The 22597-nt window shown below is 45.7% G+C and overlaps 1 protein-coding gene across 2 annotated transcripts in view; it reads left to right on the forward strand.

Annotated features, from left to right (window-relative positions):
* SPTB (spectrin beta, erythrocytic) overlaps nt 1-22597 on the forward strand; it is a 109882-nt gene that overhangs the window by 23861 nt on the left and 63424 nt on the right. The window lies entirely within an intron of this gene.

A 22597-nucleotide genomic window follows, 5' to 3' on the forward strand; every position in this document is an offset into this window, starting at 1 on the left:
TCCATAATAAAAGGCTGAAGGGATTTGGATTGTGATATTGAAAAGCAAGCGGAGTGAAAGTGACTTAGTGTGTGCCTGTAATCAGGTTTCTGTCTTTGTATTGAAGGTTAAATAGAAGGAACCATCATTTAGTTGTTACAAAAAAAAAAAAAAGGTAGACTTAAATGGCAGTAAAAGAATGAAAGCAAAACATAAAACTTATAAATGTGATGTTATGAGTCATCAGAAGAGATTATCAAAAAGGGTCATGGATACCTCTATTCTCAGAAGATATTTAAGGTTGACGTTAAATATCTTATCTTGATATCAGTATAAATATGAGGACACAGATGAGAGGTATGAAAGCGCTTTAAAGATAAAGGGTGTGTGCGATCACCTGGTCAGAGACCGTGGAGGAAGTGGAGGTGAGGTTGATGATGTGGGGTGTCTCCCTCTGCCTCACCCCTGGAGAGGGTTGCATCGAGGGAAACAAGGCATGCTTCTTTTCAAGAGCTGGTCTGTGTTGGCTGACACAACAGCAAAGGGTGGGATGCCCTGTTATACATGAACTCCGCAGTGAGTTTCAAGTGGTTTGTTTAGATCTGACCGGAAAAGGAAGGGATTATGACAGGCCAGCATTTCCCACCAGCTGGCTCAGTGTCTCATGGAAGTAAATGCTCTCATTGCAGACTCTCTTGAGTCTTGCTTGCTGTTTTGACTTAGGAGTTTGGTGGTTCCTCCTGGCCCTGGATTTCCACTTCTGAGTTGATGTTCTGATTCGAAGTCAGTGTGGCCTGAAGGAGCTATAGCTGACCTGGCAAGGTACCTGAAGGATAGATGAACAGGCTCCTCTCTACTCATCCACCCACGACCCAAGGCCCAGTGGACACAGCTTGGAAAATTCTCCCCTAGATGCCCACGTTAGGATCCTCTTAGCAAGACTCTGTATTGTACTTGGAAGAGGGCTGTCTGCAGATATGTTCTGCCATTCTTCTTCATGTGGATGGAACACACATTCTCATGTGGCCAGGATTTTGGCCTTTGATATTTTTTAGGAGAAGACCGGCCAAGTTGGGCCCTCTTCACAGGCCTGTTGGATCACTGTTTCCTTGTGAAATCCTATTTTAATTTTCTGAGGCTTTGAGGACTGGATGCCTGTCCAAAAACTAGATAGGCTTGAGGCTGCATAGCTTGTAAAAATCACACACTGGGTGATTCTACATATAGACAAGTGGCTTTTATGGCTGTTAAGAAATACGAGGATGGAGGCGCTACTGGTGGGTGATTGGTTCCTGATAGCTTAATCAAGGTTCCTTGATATCCATGCTTTTGGTAAGTGCTTCTACACACACGCACACACAGCTCCTCTACCCTGAGGCTGTGGCCGGAGCTCCTGATGTCCCCTCTCACCTTAGCAGCAGAAAGGAATCTGATTGCTGAGTTGACTACTTTCTTGTGATCAGCATCCAAGAATGTGTAGGATCAGTGAGACAAAGATCCTTTCTGACATATATTTAGACCCAATTTAAACAAGCCATGCATGTTTATGTTTCCTACAGTACCTGAGTATACTCACTTATATCACCTCCCTGTCATTGTCTTATTGTAATGAGATCATGAGTTCCTTGAAGACAGGAGATACTGTCTTTCTTTTCCCACAGTATGCTGCCATGAGCCCTGCAGGTGCTCAATAAATATTAATTGAATTAATCAGCTGCCACAACACAGGTGCACACACTTTTCTTTGTTGTGCTTTCCTCCAGCTACAAATACAACCTGAGCATTCAGCTGCCCTTGCAGGAGCGTGGCTCCCCCTCCTCTGTACCTGCACAGGCTTTCTGTCATTGTCTAGACCCCTTTAACCAAACATGCTCTGCGAAGTATGAGACCCCGTAGCCCTTGTGCACACAGCCTATGTAGTCCATACACCCAGCTTTGAGGGTCTTTACAACTCCCCCTTCTCCTCCACCCCCAGTGTTTCCTGACCCTTCCAAGGGTTTAAGGAGAATGAGGTCCACTCTCCACTCCACTTATGGGGCAGAGCTTTTGATTACTGTGTAGGCTTTGTTCTGTTGTTGAGATCAGGCTTCTCTGTGTAGGGAGAAGGGAATTCCGGTCATCCTGATGCTTTATAATCAAGTTACTTACCACAAGTCAGGAATAACAGTTCTCTGCTTCCATTCTGATCACAGCAGGTGATACGGGAACACAGCATCTCCTATTTCACCAGGTGCTTTAGGCTGTGGTTGCAACAGTGCTTTTACAGTGGTGGTTTGCAATCTTCTAAGAACCGTGAAGCCACAAAAGTTTTATCTCAACTCTGTGGTCTGCCTACTTTATGCATAAGATGTAGAGTGTATTTTTAAAAAAAATCAATATTGGTCCCAAATGCCTGACCATAAAATATATTTAACAAATAACACACACGTTAAAAACCAAAATGGTAAACTTTAAAAGGAGTCAAAAATAATTTGACTCAAAAATGAAGAGAGTAGATGAGCCTGTTGCAGAGGCCATCATTTCACAATGTTGGAAACACACATGGGAAGCTCTGATCCCTAAAAAATGGTAATTTCATGGCGTCCAAGTCTGTTACATCTTGGTAAGTCTGCAAGATGGGTGGTCCTGCTGTCTCCTAATACTAGTGTCACAGAAGGAGTAGAGGACAACTTTTTCCTTTTCATCCCTAGAATCCTATAGTTTGGTAAAACTTTAAGAGCAGAGCACAGTGCTCAGAAAATATTTATGGAGTGAATGAAGTATTCACAGAGCAGCAAGTTTTGTTCTCCTCATTTTCTAGTTGACATGGAAGAGGGGAGTGGCAGGTATTTTAGTTGAAGGGCTAAGACTACAGCTTGTAAATAGGTTGGCAGTTCCCAAAGACACATGCCACTGTGCCCTGCAGTCAGGGTCTGTTCTGTATTCGTGAGCTTCATGTATGTGTTCGTAATGTATGTACCAATCGGCAGACACAGAGTTATCAGCGTTTCGCGGGCTAAACAGCTTCTTCTGTTCAAAGGCAAATGCTTGTTAAGTGGATATTTTCTGATAAGGATGTCCACATGCAATGGGTGTAGCACACTGTGCAGGGCACAAAGAGAGATAAATAAGGGGAGCGGGCCACCTCTGCCATGCCCAGATAATGTGTAGGGGCTTAGAAGGGGTTCTTTTCATACAGGCAGTCCTGGGCTGGTTTGGTTATGGATTCCTTTGGATCTTTCATTTCCTAATGTTTCGCTTGTTTTCCATGTCTGTTCGTCTGTCTGTCTGTTTAAAAAGGGAGTATTATATGTAGAGAGAGCAACAGCTCAAGGCCACAAAGGGAACACAGGAGCCAGACAGCTTTCTAAACACCGAGGTGTTAGATCAGGTGGGATCCTGGAATGCAGTTTGGCTGTATTTTGGAAATGTTTGGCTATTTTTGGTAGAAATGGGATGGGGAGTGGGAGAGGAGAAGAGTAAATCTGACTTTTACAAATAGGAGGTGTTTGTGGCGAACCTTAGCATCTTCATGTTTCTTTTCAGTTGAAGCCCTGCTAAATGTTAATGTGAATTACTGGGCTGGTAACCAAGTTGAAACTTATCATTAGCAGCAATTCATCCACGGTTACGCTGTCAGACAGTGTCCGGCAGGTGTGGGCACTCTTCACCCCTTGCTTCTCACGGTTGTGTGACCTGGGGCAAATTCCTTCCCTTCTGTAAGCTTCCGTTTCTTCATTTGTAAAATGGAGAAAGTAAAAATCATTCTTAGGAGTGTATTGATAACGAAACGAGCTATATATTTCAGGCATTTAGCATAGAGCCTCCCATGTACTAAGTCCTCACTAAATATGATTGCTACTGTTTTTGCTATTGTTGTTGTTTTCTGTGATGATAGTCTACAGATGTCTGTCATTGGAGAGAGAAATTCCTGTTGTGTGTTGGGACACAATCCCTTCACGTATGAGTGGCCAGAGGTCTGGCTGCCTAGAACGCGGGGAGAGGTTTTGGATGGGAATATCTTTGGACAGTTCACACTGAGGGCGTTCGTTCACTGGTAATCGTGGATAACAGTAAAAATAAAGGAAGGTTGGCCTTTCTAGCCCATCATTTTTACACTGGGACTCCCGCTAAGCAACTCTTGGCAAGCACAGCCGTCACGTATTCACGTGAGGATTCTCTGCTCAGCTTGGATGCGCCATTTTGAGGATGGATAGACACTGCTTTTCTAAAGGCTTAGCATACATCACTTTTATAATTAAAACAATCTAATAAAACATGTTAGGTTGGCTGAAAGGAAATACACCAAGTAAATAATGGTCCTGTCTGGGTTAAAGCACAGCTCTGTTCTGGGATGGGAGGCTGGTGTTGGTAGTGGTGGTGGTGGAATGGTTCGGGTCAGGGTACATGAGCTAATGCTAAGAGAAGAAGGTGAATGTTGATGTTCTCCCAGCCTGCCGACTGACTGTGGAGAGTAAGCTGTCAAGGTGTGCCAGGCGGCACTCCCCTCTCTGCAAACCCACTCTCTCTCAGAGCCCAGCTCCTCAGGTTGGCTTGGCAGCCGATGGCCTTTATCCAGGGAAGGCAGCTGCTGGAGCAAGCCTGGAACCTGTACTAACTCTCCGCAGAATGTCACTCCCATCCCTTTTTCTCTAGCACCAGAAGCTAGGGGTTGTGATGGGGCTGTGACAAGTAAAAATGAGAAAGTAAGGAAGTTACTGCCTTGCTTGTTGTGAAGAATTGTGGCAAACGTTCAGACACTGATCTGTTGTTTTTTCCCCCAATGGAGTAAAAACATCTTTCTCCCTTCGTTGCAGGGAAAGAAAGGGGGGCGGGTCACATGACAAGTCTTGAGCAGCAGCAGTGTGACTGCTCTGCCTTCTTCCCCGAGCGTCTCTTCCATAGACCTGGCTCGAACATCGTGGGAGACGGTTGCTTCCTCGTGTCTGCTCTGGCACTGTGAACGCCTTGAGAGATGCAGAAGTATAGACCACTTGTTTTAATCAGAAATCTGCCACCCGACAGATGCCCCAAAAGGGCAAGATGGCCAGTACCCATGTACATGCCGTGTAAGCCCTGGATAACATATTTCTGATGATTAAAAAACCTTCAACTTCTGCATATTCCCTTTAACGACCGCAAGCAGAGGGGGGAATTGTTGCTGTTTTATTACTGGAGAAACTGAGGCAGGAAGAGGGACTGACAGTTCATTCTTCTGCATCGTGGAAGCAGCAACAGAGCAGCAACAGACGTTGCGTGGTGTTAGTGGCCCGCACGTCCTCAGGGCTGCACTCGTGCCGGGTGCTCTGTGAAGGACTCTAAATACGTTATCTCATTTGATCCAACCAGCAGTGTTGTGAGGTGATGGCTATTATTAACTCCACTTTATAGATGAAGAAGTGGAGGCTTAAAGAGTTTACATAAATGGCCTCAGGCCACACAGCTAGTGAGTGGCTAAGCCGAGAGTCTCATCTACCTCCAGATGCCCCTAACTACTATACCACACTGCCTGGTTCACTTCCCCAGATCAAAGTCACCTTAGTCTACTATTTCTGGCAGTAGCGTGCTACCCTCTGGTTCTTTCTGGAAGCTGGCTCAAGCCCTTGCTGAATGGAGGAGTATTGCTTCCATGTACTAGAGAACATTGAGGCGTGGCAAGATTTTTGGAGTTGCTTGCAGACTATTTTAGCAATGGCCACTCACTTCTCCGCACCTTTCAGACGACCTACCCTGGCTTGTGTGTCCACCACCCTGGCCATGCACACATGCCTCCCCAGGAACGGCAGGCGCTTGCCAGCTCTTGCTGCCTTTGCTCTAGCCAAACTCTGCAGTCAGGCCTCTCGAAGAGAGGAATGTGGGAGCAGTTATTTTGCAAGCAGCTCTGCCTGATTACAGGGTGAGGCACTGCCTGCTGTGGAGTTGGGAGCTTCTGGGTAGGCCATGTACAGTGCTCAGAACTGGGGTACCCTTGCCCTGGGTGCTTCCAGATGATAACATTTGCTGCGCTCTTTAACAGATATGAGGAGAGTGTTATCACACTGCAGCACCTTGGGAAACCTTCTGCAAGAAGCCCTCTTCTAGTTCCACACACTGGGGTTTCCCTTCTTCCATAAATAGGTAGATGTGTGCTGTGTTAAGAGAGACCCTAAAAATAGAGTGGGACTAAAGAGGGAGCCCGGGGATTAGACACAAACGTTTCCCTTCTGACTCTGCCACTCGTTTGTCCTGGGAAAGTTCCCCCCCTTGCTTTCCTGTCTTCTCTTGTCGACGACCGTTTGGGGGAAAAAGGTGCTTGGAGGTCCTCCGAGGAAATGTGGGTCTGATGCGGGCTGGAGACCCGGCGTGTTTGTGTTCTGCAGTCGCAGGGTGTGGATTAACTGTGACCCTAGAGGGCCTCGTTGGCCTCCGATGTGGATCATCTTTCTTTCCTGTTGCCTTTCTTGATGTTCTTGTTGCCTGGTGTGGAGCCGGGTGTGGAAGAATTTGTCTCAGATGATTTAAAAACTGTTTATAAGCTGCCCGTTCCTTTGATCTCCACATTCCCTCCTGCAGAGGGCTCGAGTCAGGCAGGGCTGTGATCAGGGCATGGGCTCTGAGCCGGACGGCCTGGGTTTGAATCCCGGTTCCATCGCTTACTGGCTGATGGACTGGGGCAAATCACTGGCCCTTCTAAGCCTCAGTTTCCTCACCTATAACATGGGGAGTGGCTGTCTCACAGAGTTGTTCTGAGGATTCGATGTGATGGTGTTTAAAGTCCGGTGTGTGGCTCCAGGTAAGCTCTCAGTAATATTTGATGATAGCTTAATAGCTGGAGAAATTTACTCCCTGTAACCCAGGCGAGAAAACTAGAGCACAGAAAGGAGAAAGCAGTTTCTCCAGTTGTTTAAATTATCTGCCTGACTGTAAGCTCCTTGAGGACAAGGACCATCTCATTACAAGCACATACATAATATCCATTCAGGAAATATTTGGTTAATTAAATTGATGTTCATAACAGCACTGTCTCATTATTTTTTAAATTAGCAATGGGCAAAAAGGATGGAGATAGCAGCAAAATGTAGAGACCATATTCATCTCCCTGGTAATGTGTTTCTTCTCTAGAGAAAGGTGATTAAGCCCAGTGGTTAGCACGCAGACAGGCTCCAAAGCAAGGAGCTCCACAAGTGCGTGCCAGATGAACTCCCAAACGCGTGAAGGAGTGATGGAGAGAGAGCTCTGTGGGTCACGGCTCGGCCAGGTGAAGTGTGTGAACAGGTGTTCTCCTTCAGGTCACAAAGAGGCTTCTTGGAATAGCCTCAGAGTTCTTTGGGGGGGGGGACGCTGATCCCCTCTAAGAGTGAGTGCAGCTTTCTTAATTTGCTCTACAAGGTCTGGGGGTGCATCTTAAACTGTTTCAGGGTGATGTATGTGGCCATGCATTTGAGGCAGTCAACATTATTCTTGTAACTTTCAAGGCTTTTGCTTCTTTAGTGTTTATAAAAGATACTTTGAGACCTTTAAAGCATGAATTTAAACAAATGTCACAAAAAAAATCTCTCCTCTGGGGGCTCTCATTCCATACGCAGGAAAGACTCAAATAAACCTGTTGGCTTTATGGGGTATTCTCAATGGCCAGAAAGGCTAGAAGTAGCCCATTCTCTTGAAGAGATGCTAAGGTGGAATTGGACCATTAGCAGTCTCTATCTTATGAGAAGGAATAGCTTTTCTTCTGGATGGGTGTACCGTGAAGCAGAGCATGAACCGAACTCTCAGAAGACCTGAGTTCAAACCTTGGCTTTGCCACCCAAGTGTTGGGCAAGGAACTTGATTGCTAAGTCTTAGTTTGTTTAACTGAAACTGAGCTTAATAGTACCTCCCTCACCTGTCTCACAGGGTTGTTAGGAGGATCAAAGAGAAACTGCATGAGAAAAATTTCTGATAAACATTGTTTACGTGGACAATGAAATCATCACTCCCTGTCATCACCACCCAACTCAAATGCCATCTCTTCCATGAAGGCTTCTTTGATTTCTCCAGCTTTCAGTGTTCTCTCCTGCCTCTGAAATCCCATGGCATTTTCATTATGCCTCTCTTTTGACACTTACATAATTCTGTCTTGTTGTATCATTGCTTATATCCATGTCTTAGGCAACCAGAGGGCAGAATCGATGTCTATACCACATTTATATCCTCCATTACAGTACCTTGCTTGAGAAAACCCTCTCATTATTTTAAAATAAATTGTAATAATTCTATATGATTATTATCAGAGTATATAACAATGGGCCTGCTACATAGTAGGTGCTCAATAAATGTGGTTTTAGTCTTTTTGTTTATGTTTTTAGTTTTAATATTTTGTTTTCAGGTATATTGAGGTATAATTTACATATAGTAAAATTCACTCTTTTTAGTGTACATTTCTATAGGTTTTGGCAAATGCATACAGTTGTATAACCACCACCACAGTCACTCTCCAGAATTCCCTCAGGCCCTTTTGATGTCAGCCCCTTTCTTCAGCCCTAACCCTGGCAGCCATGATTTGTTTTCTGTGCTTATAGTTTTGCCTTTTCCAGAATGTCATATCAGTTGAATCATACAGGATATAGCCTTTTGAGCCTAGCTTCTTTCAGCATAATGCATTTGTGATTCATTCACGTTGTGTGTATAACAATTCTTTTTTATCGCTGAGTAGTATTCCATTGTGTGGATGTACATGGTTGGTTTATCCATTCATCAGTTAATGTACATTTAGGTTGTTTCCAATTTGGGGGTCATTATGAATAAAGCTGCTTATAAACATTTGCACAGAGGTTTTTGTGTGAACCTAACTTTTCATTTCTCTAGGGGGAAAATATCTATGAGTAGGCTTGCTGGGTCCTATGGTAAATGTGTGTTTAGTGTTGTAAGAAACTGCCAAACTCTTTTCCAAAGTGGCTGTACTATTTTGCACTCCCCTAACAATGTTTGAGACTTCTGGTTGCTGTGCCTCCTGACCCGCACTTATTATTTTCAATTCTTTTAAAGCCATTCTGATAGGTGAGTAGTGGTATTTTATTGTGGTTTTAATTTGCATTTCTCTAATGACAAAAGATATTGAGCATTTTTTCATGTGTTTATTTGCCATACATATATATATATACTTTTTTTTTTTGATGAAGCCTCTGTACAAATCTTTTGCTCATTTTTAATTGAGGTTTTGTGTTCTTATGAATGAATTTTGAGAGTTCCCTTTCTGGATGCAAGTCCTTTATTAGATAATGTATCTTGCAAACATTTCTTCCCAGTCTACATCTTGTATTTTCATTCTCTTAACAATATCTTTTGAAGAGCAGACATTTTTACTCTTGGTGGTCAAATTTTTCTTTTATAATACCTGATCTTTTATGGATCATACTTTTGGTGTTAAATCTACAATATTTTGCTTAACCCGAGATCACAAAGATTTTCTCCTATTTTTTTCTAGAAGTTCTATAGTTTCAGGTTTCACATTTAGGTCTATAATCCATTTTGAGTTAATTTCTGTATATGGTGTGAGGTACGGCTTGAGGTTCATTTTCTTTTTCATATGATGTCCAGTTGTTCAGCACCATTTGTTGAAGAGACTATCCTTTTTCCATTAAATTGTTTTTGCACCTTTGTTGAAAATCAATCGACCATATGTATGTCAGTCTATTTCTGGACTTCATTCTGTTCCATTGATATATATGTCTAGCCGTTTGCCGTATGAGGCTATCTTGATGACTGACTAATGAGTCTTAGAATCAGGTAATGTGAGTCCTCCAGTTTTGTTCTTCTTTTCAAAATAGTTTTGCTATTCTATTTTCTCTTCCTTGCCATATAAATTTTAGAATCAGCTTGTTGATTTCAACAAAAAAATTCTGTGGGAATTGTAATTGGCATTGCATTGAATTTATAGATCAGTTTGGGGAAAATTGACATTTAACAATATTAAATCTTCCAATCCATGGGCATGGTATATCTCTCCATTTATTTAGATCTTTAATTTCTTTCCTCACTGTTTTGTAGTTTTCAGTTTATGGATCTTGCATGTATTTTATTCTATTTATACCTAAGTATTTCGTGGGTTTTTGGGCTGCTATTCAATAAAAATTTGTTGAATTAATGAATAAACAGTGCCAACCTACTTGTGAATGCTTGTCTTGATTCTGTAGTCAAATACAAGATGCTAGAATAGGGTTGACAAATTCATCAAAGCCCTTGGTTATGGCCAGGCCAGCAGTGAGGCTAAGAGCTCTGAGCATAACTCTAGAAGGCAGGAAATAGGGGCTTCATTCTGACACCCTTCTTGCCACGTTCTTTAACCTTGGACAGCTCCTTCTCCCTGCCCAGGTCTGCCTCCTAGCACAAGTCGTACATTGAGTTAAGTCTACACTTTTCAGGGACTCTCTAGGCAGAGCTTGTTTTCTCTGTAGGTGCAAAAGAGATTGCCTCCTTTGCATGACTTGAACATGTTGAGTAGCCTGTCTGACCAACCATTTCTCACCCATTGGCGTGGTTTGGCTCCTAAACTGCCTTTTTCATCACCCTCCTTTGAGTAAAATATTATATTTCCATAAGGCTCTTATTAAGATTTGTTCCCTAGGGGAGACTCTGGCTCTTTGGGAAGGTGGATACATCTGTTTCATCCAATTAACGTGTACTAATTGAGCACCTACCAGTGCTAGGACCTTCAAGGTGAAAATGGCATCCTTCCCTTTAAGGAGTTTACAGTGATAGGAAATTAGGTTGTCAAGGTCAAGTTTGTTTGGAAGTAGGGATGGCAGGGTAAGTCTGAAGAAGGAGTGCCACTGGGTCATTCAACTCAATGGGGGAACCTGGCATCAAGGGAGGCTGGGAGAGCATGGATGCCTGAGGCAGGGTGAAAGGGAAAGAGAGTTGCAAAAGGGCAATAGGGTAATGACAATAGACTCCACCTACTGCACACTTTCCTTTTTGCTGTGAGAGCGTGCATGTTGAGCAGACCCACAAACTTGTTACTGAGAGATACTGTATATTATTTATAAATAACAATATCTTGGGACTATATGGTACTATACAGTTTATACATCATTTTCATATAACTTCATTTAATCTATACAGCAGCTTTATGTGGTAAGTGGTAGGTATGTTAATTAGGGTACCCTAACTGCTCTAATAAAGAACTTTACAATATAATTTTATTTCTTGCTCACATCACAGATGAGTAAATAGGTATAAATTGAGGAGGAGGCCTTGCTCCCCACAGTTATCTGGGAAATCAGGTTCCTTCTATCTTGGGGCCTCATCCTCTAGGCTCTAGGAATTTAGGGGAAAGAAGAAGAGAATTATGGGGAAGATTTTTATGGCTAAGACCTTGAAGTGGTGCACGTCACTTTTGCTCATTCACTCACACAGCCACACCTGCCCACAAGGGCGACTGGAAGGTGTCTCCATGCTGTGTGTGTAGAAAGAGTATAATCCAGACACTGTTAGGCCCAAGCAGTCGCTGCCACAGAAGCATAGGGTGTTTCCTTCATTTTACAGATGGGGAAACTGATATACAGGGTGGCTAAATGACTTATAGAAGAACACACAGCTACTAAGTACAGGAGTTAGGATTTCAACCCAGGTCTTCTGTTTTGACAGAATGGGAACAACAATGATAATAATAGCAGTAACAATAATAATATCTAACAGTTTGTGAGTGTGGGTATGTATTAAGTGGGACAATATACATAAAGGTCTTAGTAAGTTCCAGGTTCCCTTCCTAGCCCTGGGCTTTGCTATGCAGTCCTATAAAGAGCCAAATATTTATCCTGAGGACGCTGGGCAGCAGAGTGACCGCATGAACTCGCGCCTGGTGGTTCTCCATCAGTGAAGCCTAGGGCAGAGGGCCAAATAGACTCTAGTGGCTGAGAGGTGGGCTCTCTGCAGGCCTGGGAGACCGTGCACGCAGGAACTGGCTCTGCCAGGCCTGAAGAGGCTGTACTTGCCATTGCTGCAAGACTGGAGCTGCTGTTTGCAGGCAACTTCCTGTATGGCTCCAGAGGACGGCCTCACTGCGCCAGGCTTGTGCCCTGGCCTGGGATGGGAAAATCCTCCAGCCAGCACCTCTTCCCTCAGGAGTCCTTGTGGGCCCAAGCAACTTTTAAAAGATTAATTTTAATTTAATTATTTTAAAAGCTCTGACATGAATGAATAACTAAATTGGCACCCATAACTTATATATTATTTATAGGTTCAACTTAGCTCTTTTCGTTTGTGTGCAGAGATGTATGGATAGAAACCATTCTATGACTGGCATTTCTGTGACACAAGAAAGAAACTATAAAAGACGTCTCAGCTAGGTGGAGTAGGACTTCCCTGTCTGGAACTCTTCCAGAGTTCTGGGTGAGAAGCTGCTGCTTTCATCAATGTTTTGGGTGAGGAAATGGAGGCGTGGGTTGAGTCAGAGCTGCTCTGAGAAGTTTCGAGATTTGTAGACATTCGTAGGAGTTTGGGCCCTATTGTCACTACCCATCCTTTCTGCCACCACAGTCCAGCCAAAGAGGAAGAGGTGGGCAACAGTGACAATGTCAGGCACCAGTGCCCGGTCTGAATCTATGGCCCTACTGCTACATGCCACGTTTCCAGCCCCCTCACCACCTTGACCTCCAGGATGGCCTCCAAGTAGTGTGTCCTCTGCAGGAGCCACTCTTATCCTCTTAAGGAGCAGTGCCCTGCATTTCTCAGTTCTCACCCATTTGTTCAACATTTTGTAGCCCCATTTCATGCACCTGGCATTATGGTGTGCAAGTGGGACAAAAAGAATAAATAAGGATGTCCCCGGCTTGAAGTAGCTTACAATCTATTGGGGAAGACAGAGAAATAGATGGTTCTCCTACAATGTGGCTAAGTTCTTTGATGAAAATGAGCACTGAGTGTGATAGGAACCTGAAAGAAGCCCTCCCACCTTGCACTGTTGCAGAGGATAGTGTGGAGATGGGAGGTTTCTTGAAGGAAGTGAAGGCTAAGCTGAGTTCTGAAGGATAAGAAATTATTCTGAAAAAGAGGGAGGGGTTTCCAGGCTTAGGGAAGAGCATGTGTAAAGATCATGTTGGGAGAGAGCCGGGGATCTGAATAGAGTTCATTATGGCTGGAATGTGGGTTTGGGGAAATAGGAAGGGTTGGATGGAAATAGTGTTTAGCTAGGGGATAGAGCACAAAGGGCTTTGACTAGGATTTGTTATGGTTTCCAACTTTCTTCTGAGATAGGAAGAGCTCTTAAAGTATGGAAGTGACATTACCATATTTTTATTCTAAGATGATCTTTCTGGCTACAGTATAGGGATGGGTTGGGATGGTAGGCAAAGAGCAAATATGGATACAAAGAAATCAGCAGGAAACCACTAGACTTGAGATGATGGTGGCCAGAAGTGAGGGGGAGCAGTGGAGACAGAGTAAAATAGAGATTTGAGAGACATTGAAGGGACTGAATTGATGAAATACTGGGAGAGAAGGAGAGGGGTAGAGTACATCCCCAGATTTTGGTTGAGGCCATTGGGATACTGGTGGACAGGGAACATGACAGGAAGGACTGGGACAGGGTTGGTGATAGATTCAATTGAGGGTCATGTTGAGTATGAGGGGCCTGTGGGCCTTCCAGGTAGATGTTCAGAAGGCAGTTGGATGGGAGTTGAGGAGATAGATTTGGACGCTATTAGCATGAGATGGTAATTCAAGTCATGGGAGTCGGGGACATAGCCTAAGAAGAGTGTGTAGCCAGTGGAGGAAGTGGAGGAGGCCCAGGATAGAATGCTGGGGAACATCACCATTCAAAGGACAGCCAGAGGAAGAGTACCCCATAGAGCAGGCCAAGGAGGAAGGGCCAGGGAGTTAAGAGAGAACAAGGAGCATGTCCTGGAAGACATAGGAAGTGATTTCAGGAAATTGTGGAATGGCCAACAGACCTTAATGTTGCTGAGAAGTCAAGATAAGACCTGAAAAGCATCTGTTGTTTTAAGCAGCAAGGAAAGGAGGTGTCAGTGACCTTTGATGAGAACAGTTTCATGAAGTGATGGGGGAAGCCATATTTCGGTGAATTGAGGAGTGAGCTGGGTATGGGATGAGGAAGCTCTCATGAATATAGATAAATATACTGTATCTTTTTACCTTAGGAGCAGAGGGCTGAGGGCATCTTACTTCTCAGTTCATCATCATCATTTTCTAGGCAAGGCCCCTCTCTTGGTTGGTTGGTTGATTGGTTTCCTTTTATCTCCATTTTCCTTTTCCCTTCCCCTCATTCCACCCAGAGGCAACCATTTTCATATGTTTAAGAGTTTTCTTTTTGTTTGTATGTGTTCTTATAATATGTATGTTGTTTTATATGCATATATTTAAAAAATGTGTCAATAATGTGTTATAGAGCTCACTCTGTTTCTTAATTATTTTATCCAGCACTATGTTTTTAAGATCCTCCAATGCTGCCATGTGTCCTCCATGTGTACATTTGCCACATTTTACTGTCCATCCCCCAGGGATGGACACATAGGTTATCTGCTCCTCTCTGCCACCACGGTCAGTGCTGCACTGAACATCCTTGCGTATGTCCTCTTTTAGACCTGTGTGAGAATTTCTTTGGTCTCTCTGCCCAGGAGTGGAGTTGCAGATACATGACATGCCTGAGTATTGGCAGGCTTCCCTCCAGAATGGCTGGGCCAGTACACTCCTACCAGCAGTGCACAAGGTTCCTGCTTGCGCATCACTAACTACACCTCACATTATCCGGCTTGATAATGTTTGCCTGTGGTGCCTCCTTGTTTTAATCTGCATTTCTTGGGTAACTAATGAGCCCAAATATCTCTTCACAGGGTTTTAGCCTGTTGGATTTCCTTTTCTGTAACTCATCTGTTCATATCCTTGGCAACTTTGTCAAGAAGTTTGTCTCTGAAAGAGAAGAGAGAAAGGATGGCAATGAGGAGTTTTATTTAAGATAAGGACGACTTGAGCATGTTAAAATGAAGACTGAAGGGAGAAAAAGCTAAAAATTCATCTTCCTCCCAGGATTTGAGGGACGGGCCTAAGGAAGGACGATGAGGATTTGGCCTCACTTGGCAAAGCAGTGAGACTGGGGGAACGTGTGGGACTGAGAAGAGCGAGTCAGTGCGTGGATCGTCACAGCTTTCCCTGAGCCCATATTGACTGCCCCCTCCACTTGGGCATAGAGGCAGTAAAGGATCCATGAGGTTAGATAGGAGGGGAAAGGCGACCTCATTCAGATTCTAGGGAAATGTTATATATTGTGTTTCTAAATGTTTAAAAATTGTATTTGTTTTAAATTGCAAGAAGAGAGAAAAGATGCCAAAATTTCAGTATATGGGATGTAGCAGAAATAAAGCTGTAGAGGTGTATGCCACAATGGTGGGGGTGGGGGACACATGGACCCTCACGGTTGGAGCAGAGTTAGCACATGAGAGTATGAGCTCAGCCCCAAATGATGTAGGGCTGGAGTAGACTGTGTGTGGGAGAGAGTGGCTGAAAGCTTACCCAGTAGAGGTGTGTCATTATGAGGGGGCTGTGCAGGGTGGATTAAAGAGGCTGAGCATGGACAGACCGTTATACAGGTCCAGGTGGGAAACGGTAAGGGCCTGAAGGAAAGTAGAAGATTGAGAACATAAAGGAATGATGAATGAAAGATACTTTACAGAGGTGTAATGACTGGCCTTGGTGATGAATAAACACTGAGTAAGCACTCAATACACATAAGTGGCATAACTGAATGAGTAGAGCATGGATCAAGGAATATGGTGGGATAGAGGGGTTTAAAGAGGTTCCAGAGTTAGGCCTTTGGGAGGAGGATAATATTTATTGAGCACCTGTGTGTCCCAGGCACTGGAATACAATATGAATAAGACAGACATAGCTACTGCCTGCAAGGAGCCTATAGTCTAGGCCGGGAGAGGCAAAACCAAAAGTAAACCAACAGATGTATGAATAATTAGAATTATGATGAGTACTATGAAGGGGTCAAGCAGGGTGTCCAGACAGGTTGACAAAGGGGGGACCTACCTTAGATAGGGTGCTCGGGGAGGGCTTTGAGCTCCCTATCTAAGAGAGTGATGTCTAAGAGGAGACCTGAGGAATGAGAAGTAGCCAGTCATGCAAAGATGCTCCAGGAAGTGTCCAAGGCAGAGGGCACAGCGTGCACAAGAGCCTGAGTTGGAAGGAAATGGCAAATTGCAAGACCTGAAAGGAGGCTTGCAGATTACATGTAGCAAGTGTGGGGAGGCAGAAGCTGGACCATGACAGGCATTAGGGCCGTGGTAAGGGGTTGACTTCTATTCTGAGTTCTAGCTGTACCCAGGGCATAAGACTATTTTTTATAAAATTGATAAAATGTTAATTTATTATTAGATTTAAATTTTTATTATACAAATTTTCAAACATATGCAAAAATAGACTAGTATCATGAGCCCCCCTATGTGTGGATCACCCCAAGTCAGCAGTTATTAGGGGTTCCCCACTTGCTTCCTCTGCTCCCCACTTTGCTGAAGCAAATCCCAGATGACATGTCACGTCCCCCACTACATTCTTCAGCATCTCTAAAAAATATGTTCATTTTCTTACATAACCACAGTGTCATTATCACACCTAACATAATTGACTGTAATTCCTGGTTATCATCCAATATTGAGTCTATAACTCAGATATCCCTGGTTGTCTCAAAAAAGTGTTTTGATAGTTGTTTGATTCAAGATCCAAATAGGGTACACATTACATTCGGTTATTACATCTCCTAAGTCCCTTTTGATCTACAGCAGTCGCTACTCCTTGCCTCTTTTTTTGTCTCTTTGTTTTAATGCCATTAACTTGTTGAAGAAATGGGGTCAGATGTGTACAGAATGTCCCATATTCTGGGTTTGTCTCTTTGCTTCCTCATGTTGTCATTTAACTTGTCTCTTGATCTCTTATAATTCCTGTAAATGGGAAGTTAGCTCTAAAGACTTGATCAGATTGAGAGCCGACTTTTTTGGCAAGAATGCCATTGGTCATGCTGTTCATCATCTTGTGCCATGTGAGAGAAACACAGTGTCTAGTTGTCCTGTTTCTTAGTGATGCTAAGATTCACCCATGAATTCAGGTGTTGGGAACTTGATCCCTTGTATAGTTCCCCGTCAATCTGTTATCTGATGGATTTATTTTTTTATGATCTTTTCTGAATCAATTACTTCATTAGAAATATCTCAACAATTATTTCAAATCCATTATTTCAAGCTATTCTTGGCCGCTTCCAATGTTGAGACCTCACTACCTCCCTGTGCAGTTTTCATCAGAGAAGAGAGAGGTCACTGTGGGTATTCTGGGAAAGTCTTCATAGAAGAAGAGAAATTGGGCATTCAACTTTTCAATTTAACTACCATAGAATGTTACTTCTTCTGGGAGAGGAGACCGGAGGCTATCTCGTAAGAAGTGAGTTGGGAGAGGTAAGAAGTAGGACTGAGTTGTAATAGCTTTCTGTAAATGTAGATATTGAGCCCAAGAATCCCAATTGAGGATAATTGAAAATTATGTATATTAAGAGTATCATCTCTCCTGTCTCCTTTAATCATTCCCAGTGGACATTTGCCTCTGTGTAGGGTGTGAGGTGCTGATAGATGCTGTTAAGATAGAGGGCTGATGGAGCAATCTTTATATCAGAGCTGAGCAGCACCTGTTCCCCAACCAAATCCATGTAAGAACTATTGGAGCCGTGACCTCTCCCCTCATTCCAACAGCTGCAACATAACTGAAGCCAGTTCTTAGTAGGAGATTTTTCCATGATGAGGGTGGACAAGTTGTGACATGTGGGCCTGAAGTCCCTGCCTGGTGACAGAAACTGGAGTGGAAGGGTCTAAGATAAGGCCTCACCAAACAGCAGTGGACTACAATGTCCAGGATATTACAAATGCATGGGGATCCTTGATGGTGGCAACCATGGACGGGAATCTTGAGACTTTAAGAACCCCAAACCACACGCTGCTACTGATGGACTGGTAGCCAGGCCAGTCGGGATGGAAACTGCAGAGTGTGAAAAAGCAGAATGTGCTCTGCAGAGGGGAAGCAGCTTGGTCCAGGCACTGGTGGTGCCTGGCCCGGGTGGTGATGTCTGTTTGCTGGAAAGGTCCCCTACAGGTGGTATGCTTGCCTGGGCCGCCCTGTCACCCCATGGTCCTGAACCTCCCTTGTTCTGCTGCCCTTGGAGCCATGTGCTTAGGCTTAGCCATATTGAGACTGAGCTGTACTTTCTAGGTGGAGATGTCTGGTAGACAGATGAAGGTGCCAGACTAGAGCTTGGCGGTGGGAAGGAGGTTAAGGCTGGAGATATGTTTAGAGTACCCTGCACTGGGCATCTCATTGGTTCTCTTGCTGTTTTAGTGAGTGTGTGTGTTTCTGTATTTGACTTTTCTTTAAGGTGTCTGTGAATGTGCAGTGAGATTATGATCAGAGGGAGTGGAAGGATGTTCCCTTTTGGTAGATGCATTGGTGGAAAAGTTACCAGGGAAACTTGAGGAATTAATCTCCTGACTGGGTTGCCATAGTACCAAAATATGTTAAAAGTGGGGTGGGAGTAGCATTAGGGGGTAGGACAAAATAGAAAACAGGTGAGGGGTCAAACCTCACAGCTAGGGAGAAAATAAAGGTAGAGTGGGTCTAAATTCTCTGTTTAAGGAAGACCTACACCTGTGACCCTAAGGCAGCACTGTATTTCCCCATTTCCCACTCCCGAAGTAGATCTTTGGGCTTTGTGGCTTCTCACATTTATGTGGCCCAGGGAAGAGGAGATGGTGTGGGGAGGGGAAGAAATGAGCCTCCATCTTCTTCTGCTCAGCGCTACAGGGAGGGCTGGCGGGAGCTCTCGCTGGGACTCCGGCAGCACCCTGCAGGCGGGAGAGGAGCTGCCACTGCAGCCACTTCTTGGGTTCCTAACCACTCAAGGATTAACTGGCCATAGCACATGAGGTTGAGATTCCGAGGCTGAACACCTGATCTCAGAAGTGGATGGGTTCCTTGGCACACGCGTGAAGGGTGGAGCTGTGGGTTGTGTCGGTGATGTTGTGACATCCATTTACCAAGCAGGCGCTCCTTCTGCAAGTCAGTGCCCTGGCCATCAGCTGAGCTTTCGGTGCTGCGCTGTTGGCGGGTCTTCTGGGGACCATCCTGTTCAGAATATAACCTGGGCTCGGGGTGGCAGAAGCTCACTGGGTGAGGATGAGCCCCTGGGCTGTGCACTGGGAGACAGGCCTGCCCAGCTGCTAGATAGGCAGGTGGTTGAAGAGGAAAGGTGGGCTCACCTGGGCAGAGTTGCACAGGCCAGAGAAGAGCCACCTACACTTTGACGAGGGTCTGATGGGTTACGAGAAGGACTTCTTGGGAGCTTGAGGGTGAATTGGGCTGTGAAGGGACAAGGAACTACTTCTTATGCCTTTTTTCCTGGCTTTGCTGGCAGGGGAGTGAGGTACGGTTTAGGGTCTGATGTTAGCCTTGTACTCGCTGTCCTTCATACTCACTGGGGGCCACTCTGGATGCATAGATGATTTACTTCCTTAAAAATGTGACTGGATCACCTCATCTCCAAGTTCCCCTCAGGTATCAACTTAAATGTCATTTCCATGAACCCCATTTGGTTAGATGGTCCCACCGTGAGCCCCCAACATATGTTATTCTTTTTGGTCATGGTGGTTTCTTTATTGCCAGGCCTTCTGAGGGACATTATGACCATCATAGAAATAGATGTGGGTGACGCTGGGTTGCATTAGTTTTAGGCATCGTTGGGGGTTTTTGTTTTGTTTTCCTGGAATAACCATCTGTAGCTTTCCTGTTTTCTTATTTTCTTCTCTGCTGCCTCTCACACCCGGTTCTCTAAGATTCTCCCCTTGCCGCTGAGCACACTGGCCCGCCCCCCACCCCTTGGCTCTGATGGAGTGCCATCTGGGCAGGCCGCTGGGGTAGGCACGGCTGGGGGCAGGAGGAAGAGGACCTCTCTTTAGTTTCTGAATCTTCTTTCGTTGGTGTTTGTCTTCAGGGACCTGACCCTTCTGAAAAAATACCTAGAACTGTGTATTTAGACACACTTATGTGTTTTTCACGTGCCCGGCAGAGCCGCTGCCTGGCTGCTGCCTTCTCTGAGCCGCGGTCGCAGGAGACATGGCGTTTTTAAGCAGGATGAATTGCTGTCGAGTGGCTGCTCTTCTGCACCCGGGGCCATCAATCTTGTCTTGAATGCTGGGCCTGCTTGTCTGCCTGCTCACGCTCATCTTTCTGGGGCAGACCTATTTACGGAGCCGCGGCAAAGGTAATCTCACTCCCCCGGCCCAGGCCTGGGCCTCTCTCAGCCACTCTTAAAAATAGCCCAAGACAAGAAGGAGAGCCAGGGTCTGGTTACCTCCCGCACGCAGGATCTGATCTCACCTGCCTCCTGCATCTGGCGGCGCTTGCGGCCCAGCGGGAGGTGGTTAGCCTGTCAGTCCCTCTCTGCTCAGAGCTCAGAGCTGGTGGTAGTTCCGCTTCAGGGAAGTGGGGAAAGGGCTGGGGAGTGGGGAGTCCTCCCCCAGCCAGTGGAGTGGGAAATCTCAGCCCTGAAAGCAGAGTGTCCATTTGTGGAAGACGACAGGCTGTCCAAGGAGACAAGGGTGTTCCTGGGCACAGGCCGGGAATCGTGGGGTGTGTTTGGGGTGATGACTGGCTTCCCCACCTTCACCTTCCCTTCCTCTGAGTAGCGGACACCTTTGCCAGGCCCTGGAAGCTGGGGAAGGCCCTGTGTCCCCATGTGCCATGTTCCCTCCCCACCTGCTTCCCGAAAATCTGCCTGGTCCAGGGGATGAACTGGGCTGCAGCCACGGCAGTAATTCCCTCCATGACCTTGGGAGGCCTCACCCTGCAGCAGCCCTTGGTTTTCTCCCTTGAGCCTTTAGGGTGGATAATTCTGGCTCCTGTCTTACCTCAAAAGGATGTGGTGGGATTCATTCATCGACTGGGGAAAAAAGAGTCTGAAGTGATCTTGTCTGAGAAATAAGGGCTACAGCACTGCAGCTACAATTGGATCCTGAGCTGCTTCATTTCTTCAAGTGTGTGCCTGCTTGTGGGGCTGGGGTGTGTGTGTGTGTGTGTGTGTGTGTGTGTTGGGTGTGTTGGAGCATGTGTCTGTCTTGGAAGTGAGTGCATGTGTGTGTGTGAATGTGTGTGTGTGAATTGGATGTGTGTTGGAGTGTGTGTCTGTGTTGGATATCAGGGTGCGTGTGTGCACACACTTATGGAGGGAGTGGTTTTCCTCACAGCTCACTAGTTGTCATTGTCATTCATCTGCCTCACAGCCTCCTTTCCTACCCCTTTTGCTCTCTTGGATTGAAGTTTCTGGGCTCCCTGTTCCCTCTCACACATTTGATCTTGGAGTCCCTTAAGCTCCATGGGAAGATGACTGAGTGGCAGGTACAGGCGAGGAAGTTAAGGCTGAAGGGAGGCTAGGCTTCTTCCAGAGGCCCAGGACATTCAGGACCTGGCCCGGGCTCTCTAGCCTCCTGTCCCACTTTTCTCCCCGATGCTTCCTTCACCCTCCAGTTACATTGAAATGTTCCTGAATTCTGCCACATCCTTTCTCACCTTCAGAACTTTGTACCTGCTCTTTATTCCCTTTGTTTGGACTCATCTCTTTCCATCTGTCCCTTCACAGGATGCCTCCAACCTTTCTTTAGGAATCAGCTTAAACTTCCCTTCCCCTGACACCTACCTAGCCCCTGCCATGAGTCCCCCACCTTCCCCGTTCTTTCCCAGTGGTGGCACAGGTCACATTGCATTGTAATTGCTTATTTCATCATCTGTCCTGCTGCCAGAATATAAGCTCCATGAGGACAGGGCCCTTCCTGCCTTACCCATAATCACCTAGCACAGTGCCTGCCACCTCCCTGGGGCTTGCTGCTTATTTGGATTAATCATGAATGAATGAATGAATGAGCAAACATGATAAATGATGGGCGAATGAGGCCCCAGTGCTCCTGATGCCCATGTGCATTGCATAGATGAGCACACATAGCTCCCCTGTCTGTGGGATCCCCTTACCACCACCACCACACCATTGTGCTGATGGCCTGGATGGTCCAGCAGGCTCATTTGGGCTCCTTGGTCTGTGCTGGGATTCAACAGGAGACCTTGTCCAATCACCTGGTCACACTTCAAAGAAGGCAAAACCAAGAGCTCAGCTGTCTGAATATTTGCTGCTGGGAAAGAACTCGGAGGGCTCTTGGGCAGTCTCTGGGAGGAGTCAACTTCCCCCAGCGCAGCTTCAAGGCACCAGTGGCGTTTTGAAGCTCATGTTCATCTCTCTCCCCACTGATTCATGTTTGAGTTGGACTCAGCCATCTTCCAGCTTCCCTCTCCTTCCCCGTCCCCACCTCCCCCCAGGTGGAGTCCTGGCCCCAGTCCACAGGATAAGGCTGCTCTCCCAGCTCATCCCCCTCTGGCTCTCAGGAGAGCCGCGCCTCTCGGTGCTCCCGCGGTGGCAGCGGTTTGGAGGAAGTGGGCTTGCTGTGACTGATGTCTCCACCTGCTGGCCGTCCTGACCCTTGCTGCATGCAGCTCTCCGTCCCCGCCGCCACTGCCGCCGTTACTGTTGCTGCAATATTTTATAACCAACGACCCAGAGACCCTGGGTAGGAAGCATGGCCAGGCA

The sequence above is a fragment of the Ceratotherium simum genome, chromosome 24 (genome assembly GCF_057802395.1).
Source record: "Ceratotherium simum simum isolate JZ-2026a chromosome 24, ASM5780239v1, whole genome shotgun sequence".
Classification (NCBI taxonomy): Eukaryota; Metazoa; Chordata; class Mammalia; order Perissodactyla; family Rhinocerotidae; genus Ceratotherium; species Ceratotherium simum.